Source organism: Rhineura floridana, chromosome 1, assembly GCF_030035675.1.
Source record: "Rhineura floridana isolate rRhiFlo1 chromosome 1, rRhiFlo1.hap2, whole genome shotgun sequence".
In the NCBI taxonomy this organism is placed as follows: domain Eukaryota; kingdom Metazoa; phylum Chordata; class Lepidosauria; order Squamata; family Rhineuridae; genus Rhineura; species Rhineura floridana.
In genome coordinates this window covers 250,730,290-250,745,508 of record NC_084480.1, presented here as the reverse complement: position 1 = coordinate 250,745,508, position 15,219 = coordinate 250,730,290, and the positions used below count along the sequence as shown (strand labels likewise).

The window sequence follows — 15,219 nt, the reverse complement described above, 5'->3', positions numbered from 1 at the left end:
ATTATCAACATTCAAAATGTTGGAACTGAAGAGAAAGCACATTACAAAACATTAATAAATTGAAATAGGACAAAATCAACAATTCAATGAACATAAGATAAATTCAATATTACAAAGAAATAATTTAGACTTAATACAAAAGTACAGACCAAAATGAATGTTACCAGACAATAAATAAATATAGTCCAAAGAGAGTGGGGTTTTCCACTAGACTATACTATTCACAGCTGCCTCCCTTGTCTTTCCTCAAGAGGAGACTGATAGCAGCAAAAGGAAAGTGCTAGAAAGAGCAGTGACAGTGAATCCTATTCTCCATCCTTCCAGAGGTCCCAGCTGCTAGTGCTGATCTTACTGCACAAAAGATAACTTGTAATACACACCTAACGTTCTCTGAACTGAAGCCCATGTCACATGAGGTTCTAGTCTAAATAGGAACACATTGCCCATTGCATCTGATATGTAAATTAAGGTCTAATCTTCATATGCACAATTCACTTGCAGGAAATTCCCTGTTCTGTCCCATGCACTGGGAAATTCTTACATGCTCAATGAAAAGTGTGCTCTTCCGTCAATAAAAGAGGATGTGTAAGGTCAGCTTACATGGGACTCTGGAATGCCACTGTTTAGCATTTTAAAAAGATGTCCATTATATAATGTCTACCAGATCATTAAATATGGTTTGCAATAACCTCGGAACTGATGTTCTCTACTTTTTTCCTGCTGTCTTTTGCATTCTCTGCGGTCATTACTTCTGAATGTCTCAGAACGTCTCAGAAGATTTTGTACAGGTTTACTTCTTAGGACAAAGATTAAGGGGTCAAAGTAACAAAGTGGTTGTATTAAGAAAAAATATCTCCCAGACATGAGTACAGCATTCTTTGGAAACTGCAGCTTTTGAGAAAGAAAATATTTTGCCAAAGGAATTCAGAACAGTTTAAAAGTTTTCTTCTTCTTCTTTAAACCCATGCGTTCACCTTCACAAAGAGAAGTCACCATCGCTTAAACTAGAACACATTCTAAAGATAATCCAGGGGTTGTATTATTCAATAGTGCTTGCCAATATATACTCTATGCCTTTTGTCAGGGGAAAGCAGAGATTCCTTTGTTTCATCCTAGTTTTATATCTTTCTGCTTGTCACCCTGGGAAATCAGTCATTAACTATAACAACAGCATGCAGCAAAGCGTCTCCTATATTTATATTTATCACTCAATCTGGGAACCATGCAAGAAACACTGATGACAGCGCCTGGTAATTGGAACATGCAGTGTCAGCATGTTCCTGTCAGATCTCTTCTTTGTACTACTACATGGGGTTTCAAGATCCTTTTGCTGAAATCCCAAGTTATCAGGAGCATGGTGGGCTGACTGGAAACTTTTGTTACATTTTGAAAATTTCGGTGGAGAATATTGAGATTCAGATATAGGGTTGTATCCAAGTAAGGGAGCAATCCTAGCAATGGGAAACCAGCATAATCTATGGCATTTTAAATTAAACCAGTATAATGTACACCAGATCTAAACCCCGTTCAGGAACAAAGCTACTGCTGGCTGAGTAGGAGAAGCCTGGCAGAGAGAAAACAAGCTTTTAACATAGAGTGACTTATACCCCCCTTTTGCTGGGGCAAGTTCTATTGGGTTGCCAGGTCACATGAGTAAGCTGAATGGAGCTAGGATCCAGCATAAGTCCCCCTCTGCCTGGTCCCATGCCCACCATGCCCCCAGAATGCCTCTGATTTGGGGGATGGTGCCAGCCCCAGCTGAGCTGGCTGAGTCCCAGCTGAGCCAGAATGAAGGATTTACCTAGTGTATCTCCAGCTGAATTAGCTTTGGGGAATTACTCCAGCATGGCCCCATCAGATCCTAACTTGCTCATCCCATAGAATCTTGGGTTTTGGTTGCACCCTATGTTCTACGCAGACTAAACCCACTGAATTTAATGCACCTGTTAGTCATGTCTATTAATTTCAGTGGGTCTATTCTGAGCAGAGCTAGCACTGGATACAACCAACAGTTCTGATATACTTCCAACACATGCAATGTTTCTTCTTTGTCTGTCTTTGGCAATGTAAGAAACACTGTCTAAATATTTTTATGATCATCTTCTGAGACTTATACTTTCTCTCCTAAAGTGTATATTTCCCTTAGCTTGCCAACCTAAATCCAAATGAAACGTTTTTACTGACTCAGAAATATGTTACACAATGGTACATTTTTGTCAGTTGTATTCATTGGATGAAATCCAATTGATGCCCTTATGCTTTGATCCAGCAGACATCTCGGCTGTTCTGGATGGTACCCCAGCCCTCTAGTACCAATTTTCAGGGGATGCTAGGGTCTTCCGGAAGGGGGAAATCTGCAAATACATCACCTCCTCCTCTTGATTAGAGGAGGCATCTACTGAATCAAAAGCCCTTCTGAGAGTGCAAAGGCACTAATTATACTCCACTGATTCTTAGAGAACTCAACCGTGCCAAATGCCCTTGTTCTAACTATGGACCATTCTACACATTCTCTGGCAGCAAGCCTGATATTTCACCACATACACACTTCACAGGGAATTGCTGCTAATCCTTCTGCTGACCATAATGAGTGCACCTTTATGTGATGTTCATGTTTCTAAATATTTGGTGTACACCTAGAAAAGTCCCGAAATGTCATCTTTTGGGAAACTCTGCTGGATCAGACCAAAGACCTTTCTGGTCCAGCAAGCAGTCACATTGGTCACCCAGATGCCTCTGGAAAGTCCTTAAGCAGGACATGATGGCAGTGGCCCTGTCCCACTGTTGTTCCCTAGCAACTGGTGTTCTGAGGCATGCTACCTCTGATCCTGGAGGTAGTATACGGTACTGCCCACATGCACTGCCCGCAATGTTGGGTTTGGATCCAAATTCAGCAGTTTAGAAAGCAGCTCACTTCAGAGACTGTCCAATTTTACTTTAGGGTTGTTGTTGTATGCCTTCAAGTTGATCATGACTTATGGCAACCCTATGAATCAGCGACCTCCAATAACATCTGTTATAAACCACCTTGTCCAGATCTTGTGCGTTCAGGTCTGTGACTTCCTTTATGGAATCAATCCATCTCTTGTTTGGCCTTCCTCTTTTTCTACTCCCTTCTGTTTTTCCAAGCATTATTGTCTTTTCTGGTGAATCATGTCTTCTCATGATGTGTCCATGGTATGATAACCTCAATTTCATCATCCTAGCTTCTAATAATAGCTCTAGTTTAATTTGTTATAACACCCAATTTATTTGTCTTTTTCGCAGTTCATGGCATCTGCAAAGCTCTCCTCCAACACCACATTTCAAATCAGTTGATTTTTCTCTTATCCACTTTTTTCACTGTCTAACTTTCACATCCATACATAGAGACTGGAAATACCATGGTCTGAATGATCCTGACTTTAGTGTTCAGTGATACATCTTTGGATTTGAGAACCTTTTCTAGTTCTCTCATAGCTGTCCTCCCCAGTCCTAGCCTTCTTCTGATTTCGCAACTACTGTCTCCATTTTGGTTAATGACTGTGCCGAGGCATTGATAATCCTTGACAAGTTCAATGTCCTCATTGTCAACTTTGAAGTTACATAAATCTGTTGTCATTCCTTTAGTCTTGAAGTTTAGCTGTAGTCCTGTTTTTGTGCTTTCCTCTTTAACTTTCAATAGCATTTATTTATTTATTTATTTATTTATTTATTCAGCTTATATCCCGCCCGACTAGCAAACAGCTCTCTGGGTGGCAAACATAGCAACATATACAATAATAAAATTACAAAGTAAGTATAACAAATATAAAAATACACCATCTAAAATAGAAATTACAGCATTTACATAAATAACTTAAATTAAAATGCCTCAGAGAAGAGAAAGGTTTTAACCTGGCGCCGAAAGGATAATAGTGTCGGCGCCAGGCATACCTCCTCGGGGAGACTATTCCACAATTCGGGGGCCACCACTGAGAAGGCCCTAGATCTTGCTACTACCCTCCGGGCCTCCCTATGGGTCGGGACCCGGAGGAGGGCCTTCACAGTAGACCGTAGTGTATGAGCCGGTTCGTAACAGGAGAGGCGTTCCTGCAGGTATCGTGGTCCCGTGCCATATAAGGCTTTATAGGTTAAAACCAACACTTTGAATCTGGCCCGGTAGCATATTGGAAGCCAGTGCAAGCGAGCCAGAACAGGCGTTATATGCTCAGACCGCTTAGTTCTTGTTAGCAGTCTGGCCACCGTATTTTGCACTAGCTGTAGCTTCCAAATCATCTTCAAAGGTAGCCCTACGTAGAGCGCGTTGCAGTAGTCCAAATGTGAGGTTACCAGAGCATGAACCACTGATGTAAGGTCCTCCTTACTCAGATAGGGACATAGCTGGGCTACCAACCGAAGTTGGTAGAATGCATTCCGTGCCACCGAGGCTACATGAGCCTCAAGTGAGAGGGAAGAGTCTAAAACGACTCCCAAACTACGAACCATCAGGGCCGGTTCTAAAGGGCGGCCAGGTTGGGCACTGGCCCAAGGGCCCCGGAGCTACCAGAGCCCCTGACAGGCCCCTGACAGGCCCTCCACTCCCTTTCTGCGATCCACGCCCCCCCACGCCCCCCAACTTACCTGTCAGCCAGCTTTTTAGCTTTGCCCTTAATGAAGATGGTGGCTGCAGCTTCCCTAAGGTACTGAAGCCACTGCCGCCATCTTAGTTGATGGCAGAGATGTGTGCACACCCACGCATGTGTGACATCAACAAACATGGCGGCAGAGGCTTCATTCCCCTTAGGGAAACAGTGGCCCCCATCTTCATTAAGGGCAATGGTAAAGACTAGACAGGTAGGGGGGCCATGTGTGTGTGTGTGGGGGGGCCACGGGCACATGTGCACACCCACCCACCCACCAGGGGGCCAGGGCAAGCTGATGCCCAAGGGCCCCCGCATGCCTGGAGCCGGCCCTGCAAATCATTACTGGTTTCTGCTAGTAGTATGGTATCATCTGCATATCTTAAATTATTGATATTTCTCCCTCCAATTTCCACATCACCTTCATCTTGGTCCAATCCCGCTTTTCGTTCTGCATATAGATTAAACAAATAGGGTAATAAAATACACCCCTGTCTTACACCCTTTCCGATTGGGAACCAGTTGGTTTCTCCATAATACTTTAGTGATGGGTGAGAAATTCAGTTGAGAGTCAGCATGGTGTAGTGGTTAGAGAGTGTTGGAGTAGGACCTGGGAGACCTGACTGGGTGACATTGGGCCAATCAGAGTCTCTCAGCCTAACCTACCTCACAGGGTTGTTGTGTGGATAAAATTGAGAGGCAGGAGAACCATTTACACCACCTTGAACTCCTTGGAAGACAGATGGAATATAAATGTAATAACTAAATAAATAAATAAATAAAATTCACCTTTCATTTAAGGAGAACCTACGTCATCCACACTTTCTGAAAAAATACAAGAAACAAAACACAACAATCCTTCAAAATGTGTGCTTCTCCAAATTTTACAATGCAGTTCTCTAGCCAAGTGATGTGCACAAAAATTGCAAATACTGAGGTAATGTGTACTTAAAAATGCATATATTAGTGAAAGCATACAAAATGGCATTATTATAGGGGAAATTGTTTTTCAAAAAGTGTGCATTAGGCAAAACCACATGCAAACATGTTTATATATTGGGAGAAATAATGAGAATTTCATCTATATTTTAAAAATAAAGAAAAAATCACAAACTGATGTGGAAATATGAAGAACTGAATTTTAGATTTAGATTGGAAAAGTGAGAAACTAAGAGAAACCAGAACTGACAGATTTGCTCATCCCTATTTGACTTGGGATCCAAATCTGAATCTGCCTTGGGGAGAAAAAGTTTCCCCATCCACTATTATGGGGAATCAAAACAGCTATAACTTTCCCCCCCCTTTTGACATATGTGAATGAAATTGGCAGTCATAGTAAATGCTCTGGGATGATATTTGCCAGATTACAGACAGGTCCAGGAGATTTTGTGCTCGGCATTTTTAAAGCTTTATTGTTATTATTTTAAAGGGAACTATCTGCCATCTGCTTTGATGGAGGCAGTGGTGCGTCTTCTCCTTAAGATGACCTCCTTGGATACAGATGTAACAACTATCGCTAAGAGTGCCTTTTTCCACCTCTAGCTGGTTCACCAGCTTTGGCCCCTTCTGGATAGAGGTGACTGGGCCACGTACTCCATGCTCTGGTAACTTCCAGATTGGATTATTGCAATTATTGATTTTCCAGCTGATATTGCTGATGCTCCTGTCGAGGCTGTCGTCTAACTGTGGAATGGTGAGATGCATACAGCCATTAGTGCAGTCACTCCTGAGTGGCCTTGTCATTGCTGTGGAGCATGTTGGTCACCTTGGTACTCCAGTGACCTGTGTGTGATAAAACAGAAGGGTTAGTGGCTGGAGCATAGAAGGCATAAATCCTGGTTTGAATCTGACCAAATACAGGTAAGGTTCCACCATTGTGCCTACCATATGGCTATGGTGGCAAAGAAAGCCTAGTTCTGTGCCACCATTGTGTCTGCAAGTAGCCATCCAGCAAAGCTTTTCCAGCTGGTGAAGGCTTTTGTCATCTGGCCAAGACAGCATTGCTCTGACACCCTCAGAGGCCTGCTGTAACAACTTTCCAAGGCAGTGCAGGCACACAATTGCTCAGATTCAGACATAGTTGGATGCTACAGTGAGAACAAGTCCAATGGAGGCATCCAGAGCACTGTCTATTCCACCTGTACTGGATCAGTTTCATTTATTGCAACCTGAGGATGTGGACAAGCTGTTTGAAGAAGTGTGGCCTACCACCTGCCTCCTCAACCCTTGCCTATCTTGGCACATCAGAGCTAGCCATAGAGGGTTGACTGAATGGGTCCAGGCAGTGATTAATCCTTCCCTGGAGGAGGGGAAGATACCAACTGTCTTGAAGGAGGGGGTGGTGCATCCCTTCCTCGAGACGATCACCCCGGATCCAGAAGTATTAAGCAACTATTGACCAGTGGCAAATATCCCCATCCTGGACAAGGTGCTCCAGAAAGTAGTGGTGGTCTAGCTTCAAGCATTCTTGAAGGAAATTGATTATTTGGATCCATTCCAGTCTGACTTTAGGCCTGGCAATGACATTGAAACTGCCTTGGTCACCCTGATTGATTACATCCGTTGAGAGAGAGACAGGGGGGAGAGTGACCCTGCTCATTCTCCTTGATCTCTCAGCAGCTTTTGATACTATTGACCCTGGTATCCTTTTGAAACATCCAAGGGAGGTGGGGTTGGGAGAACTGTGCTTCAGAAATTCTGCTTATACTTCCAGGGCCACTTCCAAAAAGTAGTTATGGGAGGTTACAGTTCAGCACCATGGGAGCTGTCATGTGGTGTTCAGCAGGGTTCTGTCTTGTTCCCCATGCTATTTAACATTTTATGAAGCTGCTGGGAGTTGTCATCCGGAGATTTGGAGTGAGGTGTCATTAATCTACAGATGACACCCAACTCTATCTCTCTGTTCCATCTGAATTGGAAGAGGCAGCTGAGGTGCTAGACTAGTGCTTGGAGGCAGTGATGGGCTGAAATCCTGAAAAGACAGGCATTATGTGTCCAGAGTTCTCATGTGCAGGAGGTGGGGAAACAGACTGTTCTAGATGGGGTTGCACTCCCCTTGAATAGGCAGGTCCACAGCTTGAGGGTACTTCTGTATCCAACATTATCACTGGAGGATCAGGTGGCCTCAGTGGCTAGGAGTGCCTTTTTCCAGTTCTGGCTGGTTTGCCAGCTTCTGCACCTTTTGAGGTGTGAGATGAGTTGGCCACAGTACTCCATGCTCTGGTAACTTCCAGACTGGATTGTTGCAATGTGTTCAATGTGAGGCTGCCCTTGAAGATGATTCGGAAACTTCAATTGGTCTAAAATGCAGCATCCAGATTACTGGCAGGGGTTCCCTTTAGATCTCCTTGTGGGAGGAGGGGCAGGATATAAATTTAATTAATAAATAAATCTCATATATCCTCTGTTTTAAAACAACTATTGCTTGCCATTTTGTTTCTGGACCCAATTCAAGGTGCTCACACTAGTGTTTAAAGCATTAAATGACTTAGATCCCAAATACCTGAAATACCTCCTCCTTCCATACGGACACTCTCGGGTGGTGGTAAGCTCGGGAGGTAGCCCAGGAGAGGGCATTCTCTGCAGTGCCCCTAAGTTATGGAACTCCCTTCCCACAGAGGTGCATCTGGCAACTTCACTGTACAGCTTTCAATGAAAGCTGAAGATGCACATCTTTACCCCCTGGCCCTTGACACTTGGGATGTATATTTTTAGGATCCACCCTTTTTTGTGATGTGATTTTAGATTGTTTTTAACTGTTATGAATGAACTGTTACCTGCCCCGAGACCTTTAGGTGAAGGGCAGGCAATAAATGTAAACAAAAGAAGAACTTTTTAATATTTTGGCAGAATTCAATAAAATTTGCAAGCATGGTAGGGGATAAAAAATGTAAATGTACTGCCTTCCAACTTATGGCAACCCTATGAATAGGGTTTTCCTGGTAAGCGGTGTTCAGAGGGGGTTTGCCATTGCCTTCCTCTGAGGCTGAGAGGCAGTGACTGGTCCAAGGTCACCCAGTGTGCTTCATGACTATGTGGAGAATCGAACCCTGGTCTCCCATGTTATAGTCCAACACTCTAACCACTATGTCACACTGGCTCTCTATGGTAGGGGATAAATCCTACCACATATCAGAAGAATAGTTGCAGAGCTTTTCCTGCCAGGGCAGCTTTTACCACTTGGGGTGGGTAAAAAAACTAATCACTTAATCTCTCTCAGTGCTTTGTAGACAATTGATCTGAAAATTGTAGTCATGATGAGGTGCCCTTAGCTAAGAAAACTGCCAGAATGCAGAGAAATAAGTCCAGGTTTTTTGTGCTAGGCATCTCTAACTAAAAGGGGGTACAGAACTAAAAGGAATTTGTTTCCCTCCATGTGGTTTTGTGGGCAATGATTTTACTAAGAAAAATGGCATTCATTATAGAGGTTCCCTAGAATGTAACCTGCAAAATTTCAGAACAATGGGGGAAGAGGGTAGGGACTTATGATAAAGCGGGGGAGGGGCAGCTTCAGGTTTATGTTATGCTCACAGAAAAGTCACAAAAACCTGCAAAGCTGATTTGACAGGAGTAGATGTATGGGCATGTGGCACAGAGGCAGGAGGACTTTAACGTCCAGTATTTTCCAAGCAAGCACCACTACCAGAACTAGGACACAACAGTCAAGAACAAAGTGATACATTCCAACAATATCCTTTCCCTGTCTACAGCAATTTTAGTATTAAGTGCTTCAAAGCAGTGTTGTTGTTTTTTAAGATCCAAATCTATAAAGTGGCCCACTTCAGTTTGGGTGTTTCAGAGAGGCCTGCTTTGGCTTGGATAAGAACCAAATATGTCCAAAGCAACCTTGCTTCGGTTCTTGATTTGAGATTCTTCCCTTTTTTTTTTGCATATCCCTAGTATATAGCTTCATGAGGAGTAGCTAAAGAGGGAGTAACTTTAGAATATACTTCCCTTTATTTATTTATTTATTTATTTTGAGGCCACCTTCAGTGGGGCTTTATCTATTTATTATTTATTTATGACATTTCTATCCTACCTTTCCTCCAAGGAGCTCAAGGTGGTGTACATGGTTCTCCTTTCTCTCCATTTTATCCTCACCACAGCCCTCTGAGGTAGGTTAGGCTGAAAGACTGTGACTGGTCTAAGGTCACCCCAGCAAGCTTCATGGCTGAGTGGGAATTTGAACCCTGGTTTCCCAGGTCCTAGTCCAAAACTCTAGCCACTACACCACACTGGCTTCCAGGACAATTTACAAAAACAAGGCAAGAATAAGATATTTGATAATCTATTTTGGTTATGACATTTGAGACTACATATTCTATTATCATATTAGTCAAAACCGAAGCCATCAATGGTATGTGGATGGGCCAAATGCACCACAAATTTTTATTAATATATAAGGGGATATCCCTATTTAGTAAATGCATGTGAAAACTGTTGTTCCCATAGTAATCAGTCTGAAAGGCATTCCTTTGCTCTGCTAAGAGTATTAGCAAAAATGCCATGAAATTTAACTGGAGGCCAAATCATCCATTTTATGAAAAGTCTCTTTGATCCATTTCTGTTGTGGCTGATTGGGAAGAAGTTCCCTCTTATAGAATATTAATATTAATGCAAGTCTTTGAGCCATTTTTGCCTTTGGTTAATTAACTGGAAGAGCAGCAGAGTCCAAAATCAATCTTCTTAAAATTTTATATCTTAACCTTTCTTCAAGTACGATCAAGGTTCCTCACCTTTACATTAGATTTGTAAGTTCCTCTGGGAAACTTTCACACAGACAACGCTGATAAGCAAGTCCTCCCCTCTAGATACAGCAGATTACTGAAAATGAAATGAAAAGCACAGCATAAATGAGAAGTTGAAGCACATGAAAAGGTTATTACTTCCTTAAATGTAACAATTCATGTAACAATTATGTAACTACTCATATGAAACAAATTGTTTTACCTGCCTTAGGAGGAAGGGTGGGATATAAATTTAATGAATAAATATATATTTACTTGGACATAAGTTTCAATCTATTTAATGGGGCTTGCTTTCAGGTAAGCAAGTCTATGTACATTTTACCTGGCAGCAAGTTCCATTAACAATAGCGAGATGTACCTCTGAGTAAACATGCACAGAACTGTTCTGTATGCCTAAGAAATCTCAAGTCTACATTTCTAGCATCTTGTTTTCTGTCTTTGACAATTAATTCAAAAATCCTTAGGCTCTCCAGCCTCTGAAACTTTTGGATCTGTCAGCAGAGACAGCATACCTCCTCCCAAGTGAAACTGAAAGAAAACAAATTAATCAAATATGTTTGATTTGAAAAACCTGTTGGGTTTTTTTTTTTAAAAAGACACTGTAACTGATTACTTATTGTTAGAAGTGTTAGTATTAAACTACAATTCCAATTATAAAACTTGATGATGTCTCCCATGTAAAGAGAATATCTTATTTTGTTGTATTGTCACATGTAGCTTTATCAAAATATAATTTTCACACATAGCACTTCCCTGCCACAAAATGTTTGTCCCCTGCATCTGTCACTGATCAGATAGATTTCTAGTAAAAGCAGATAAAAGCCATTCCTGAGAAAACTCATACAAGATGTATTTTGCTAGAGGCTTTGAAGGGAAGCCAGGTAATATACCTCTAAATATGTAAAAGACTTGTAAAAACTGTCTATCTGCCTAAAACTGCTAAGGTCTGCTTACCACATGTACAGGCTGCAGCTTTCATACAAATGAAAGCTTTATAAAGTGCCAGAGAAATATTTTGCTCTTAATACAGCTACAAAAACAATGGACAGTCAATAGGTACCATCAACCAATTCTTTCCCAAAATTAATGGCTTCATGTTTGGAGGTACTAAAATATTAATGGACACATTCATGATGTACTGTACATGATCTTTATGAAGGCATTAGCTTTAGCAAGCTAATTTAGCATTATGAGCCGAGCCAGGGGCAATAATAGGGAGTATAATTTACTGACAGAATAAGGTTCACTTCAGCCTATGTGGACAATGTCAACATGTGTGTGTCAGGATCCCTCCTGCTGCCACCACCTGTCAGGTCCCACCTTGTGTGCCCCAGCTCTGGTCACCACCACTCAGGATCCTGGTTTTTATTTGTTCTCTCACCGGCTCTAGCACAGATCTCGCAAGATCCCACTGCTAGGCAGCACCACCAGCCACTCCCTATTTCACAATATTGCCTTGAGACTTTGCCTTAGTCTCCTTCTGGCTTATTGTTACTTTGTGTCTGGGTGTGCTTGCAGGCCGCAACCCCCCTGTATCTTTGTGTCTATAAAGCAGTGATTCTCAAACGGTGCGCCCAGGCACACTGGTGCGCCCTAAGACATGGCTAGGTGTGCCTCAAATATTATGAAAGTATATTTTAAAAATGAGAAGAAACCCATTTGTATAGGGTAAGTAACAGTTTTCTATAGTTTGTTATTTTTATTCATAGTTTAAAATATATTAATATATTTTTAATTTTGTACACAAAGTGCGCTAGAAAATTTTTATATGTTTTACAGTGCACCACAAACCAAAAAAATTTGAGAACCACTGCAATAAAGCATACAGCCCTGGGTTGCTCTGAATACTTGATGATGTTACACTATCTCTTCACCGCTGCCATCATTTGATACTGTTTCTCCACCTTGGTAAATACCCTGCCCACCCTTCTGGTCTGTGAAAGCCCCAGCCAAGGATCAGGCTTTTGGTAAACCAAGAAAATATTTATTTATAAACACCAGGAAATAACAAGATTACTTAAGGTATGTTTAACAAGCATATGGTTTCATATATTGTGTTACTCTTTATGTTTCTAGTCATATAGAATCTGCCTCAATACCAACCTAATGCAATCCAACCCACAACTCCCTTAACTCCTCACAACCCAAAACAACAACCGAACTCTTTCTCAACTGTCATCCTCTCATTTATACCTTCAGCCACTCAAACGCTCAGCCAATCATCATACAGCATTCTCCAGCATTCTAGCCCATGTACTCCCCCCTCTCACTCAGTCCACTTACCATATATACTTTAATAAACCTGCACTTACCATATTTACAGTAATATCTATATACAGGGACATCACAGTGTGCACTACCGAGTCTGAGTTTATATCCAATATTGGTTGTAATACTGGTATTTCTGACATATGCCAAATGATAACATAAGCAAACATTAATTTGCCAATAGATGGCATAGCACTGAAATATATTTATGAGTATAAATCTCACACCAATTCTGTTGCATTGCTTCTGATTTTCATCTTTGTTTTATCTGATTGTTGTTGTAACTTGCCCAGGGATCTTATGATGAAGGATGGGTTATAACTTTTGAAAATAAAGAAATAACATTTATTGTGTATGGAGAATAGAGTGGTGAGGTCCCAAGTATAGAATGTCCTCCTCTTACAGGTATGTCCAGCACTGACATTGTTGCCGTGGCTATAGAGGTACATCTAGCATCTTTATTGTACAGCTTTTGGGGAAGATACACCTCTTTACTGTGGCCAGCAGTATTTTGTTTTGTGGGATTTTGTTCAATTTGTACTTTTTCCATTTTGAACAGTTTTACTTGTTTTATAATTGTAACATTTTAATCATTTTCATAAATTTTATAATTTTATAATTTTCAGAGGAAGGCAATGGTAAATCACCTCTTAATACTGCTTACCATGAAAACCCTATTTGTAGGGTTGTCATAAGTCAAAATCAACTTGAAGGCTGTCCATTTTCATTTTTTTTCATAATTGCATTTTATGTTTTTGTAACCTGCCCTGCCTGGGACCTTATGGTGAAGGGCAGGTAAGAAATCATATAACTAACTAAATAAATTTGTCAAAAATGAGGAGAGAGAGGGATGATCCAGTCATCTATCTTTCTTAGGTCATCTGTGAACCTAAATCTGGCTAACCACCTAGGTCTGGATATGATCAGTAAAGGGAATTATTTAGCTTCACTATTTGCTCTACAAATGGTTGGTACTGTAAGGAATTTATTTTAAAGAAAAAAATTGCAAACTAATGTGGAGAAATGAATTTAAGACTAGAAAAAATGAGAAATGGTGAAAAACCAAAATAACAGATTTTCCATCCTTATCTCTAACAAATGTGTCGCCTAGCATGTCCTCTGTGGAGAACCTAATTTAAAGAATCCCCTGTTCTGCTCTCTCTCTCATCCTTTCCCATGCCACTTCTCCCAGTGATTCCAACAGAGGGAAGCCCTGCAAATTATACTTCAGAGGCAAACTGAGAAGAAAGTCTCCTCCCTCATGCACTGATACTATTGTCATGAGTGATACTGAAGGTTGCTTGCCGGGCCCAATTCAAGGTGTTGGTTTTGACCTTTAAATCCCTACACGGTTTTGGCCCAGTCTATCTGAAGGAGCATCTCCAGCATCATCAGCTATGCCGCCTAACAAGATCGGCCTCAAAAGACCTTCTCTCGATCCCACCGGTTAAAACAGCTAGACTGGTGAGGACTAGAGAGAGGGCTTTTCCAATTGTGGTCCCCACCCTATGGAACTCACTTCCAAATGATCTCTGCCAGGCCCCCTCTACAATGAGTTTCCGCCAGGCCGTGAAGACCTGGCTCTTCAGGTAGGCCTTTGGGGTGGGTTAGATTTTATCATTATGACTTTTATTATTATTATTTTATTATTATTTATTAAATTTATATACCACCCGCCTAGCAATAGCTCTCTGGGCGGTGAACATGGCAATACAATAACATAAGAAATACAATAAATGACACAATATAGTACAAAAATAATGCAATCTAAAATCAATACAATAACATTTTTTAAAATTAAATCAATTTAAATTAAAATGCTTCAGAGAATAAGAAGGTTTTAACCTGGCGCCGAAAAGAAAGCAGAGTCGGCGCCAGGCGCACTTCCTCGGGGAGACTATTCCATAGTTCAGGGGCCACCACTGAGAAGGCCCTAGATCTTGTCACCACCCTCCGGGCCTCCCTATGAGTTTGAACCCGGAGGAGGGCCTTCATAGAAGAACGTAGTGTACGGGCCAGTTCATATCGGAAGAAGCGTTCCACAAGGTAACGTGGTCCCGCACCGTATAAGGCTTTATAGGTTAATACCAACACTTTGAATCTGGCCTGGAAACGTATTGGCAGCCAGTGCAAGCGGGCCAGAGCAGGTGTTATATGCTCGGACCGCTTGGTCCTTGTTAGCAGTCTGGCTGCCGCGTTTTGCACTAGCTGTAGCTTCCGAACTGTCTTCAGAGGTAGCCTACGTAGAGCACATTGCAGTAATCCAAATGCGATTTTAATTTAGATTTTAATGTTATTGTATTGGTGTGTCATTTTGTGTTATGTTGTTCATTTTGTACGTCGCCCAGAGTGGCTGGATGGCCAGCCAGATGGGTGACTAACAAATGCAATAAATTAAATTAATTAAATTCTTGCGCTCATTTATTTAGCCCTTGTTTATGGAAGGCCTCACAGCCCTGAAATCAAATAATCTGGAAGACCCTTGGTACCAAATTGAGACTTCTTTGCTCGTACTAGGGCCCCATAATGCCTAACTCTATTAAAATGTTTCTTGTGGTACATGCTATGGTAACCTCGCGTCTGGACTACTGCAATGCGCTTTA

General features: G+C 41.5%; 1 long non-coding RNA gene across 1 annotated transcript; it reads right to left on the bottom strand.

Annotated features, from left to right (window-relative positions):
- Positions 1-6,035: 6,035 nt before the first annotated feature.
- LOC133371108 (uncharacterized) lies at positions 6,036-10,841 on the bottom strand. Its single transcript, XR_009759261.1, has 3 exons — positions 10,707-10,841; positions 10,337-10,424; positions 6,036-6,383 (listed from the first exon to the last, which is right to left on the bottom strand). It is a non-coding gene; the product is annotated as an uncharacterized LOC133371108 (long non-coding RNA).
- Positions 10,842-15,219: the final 4,378 nt, after the last annotated feature.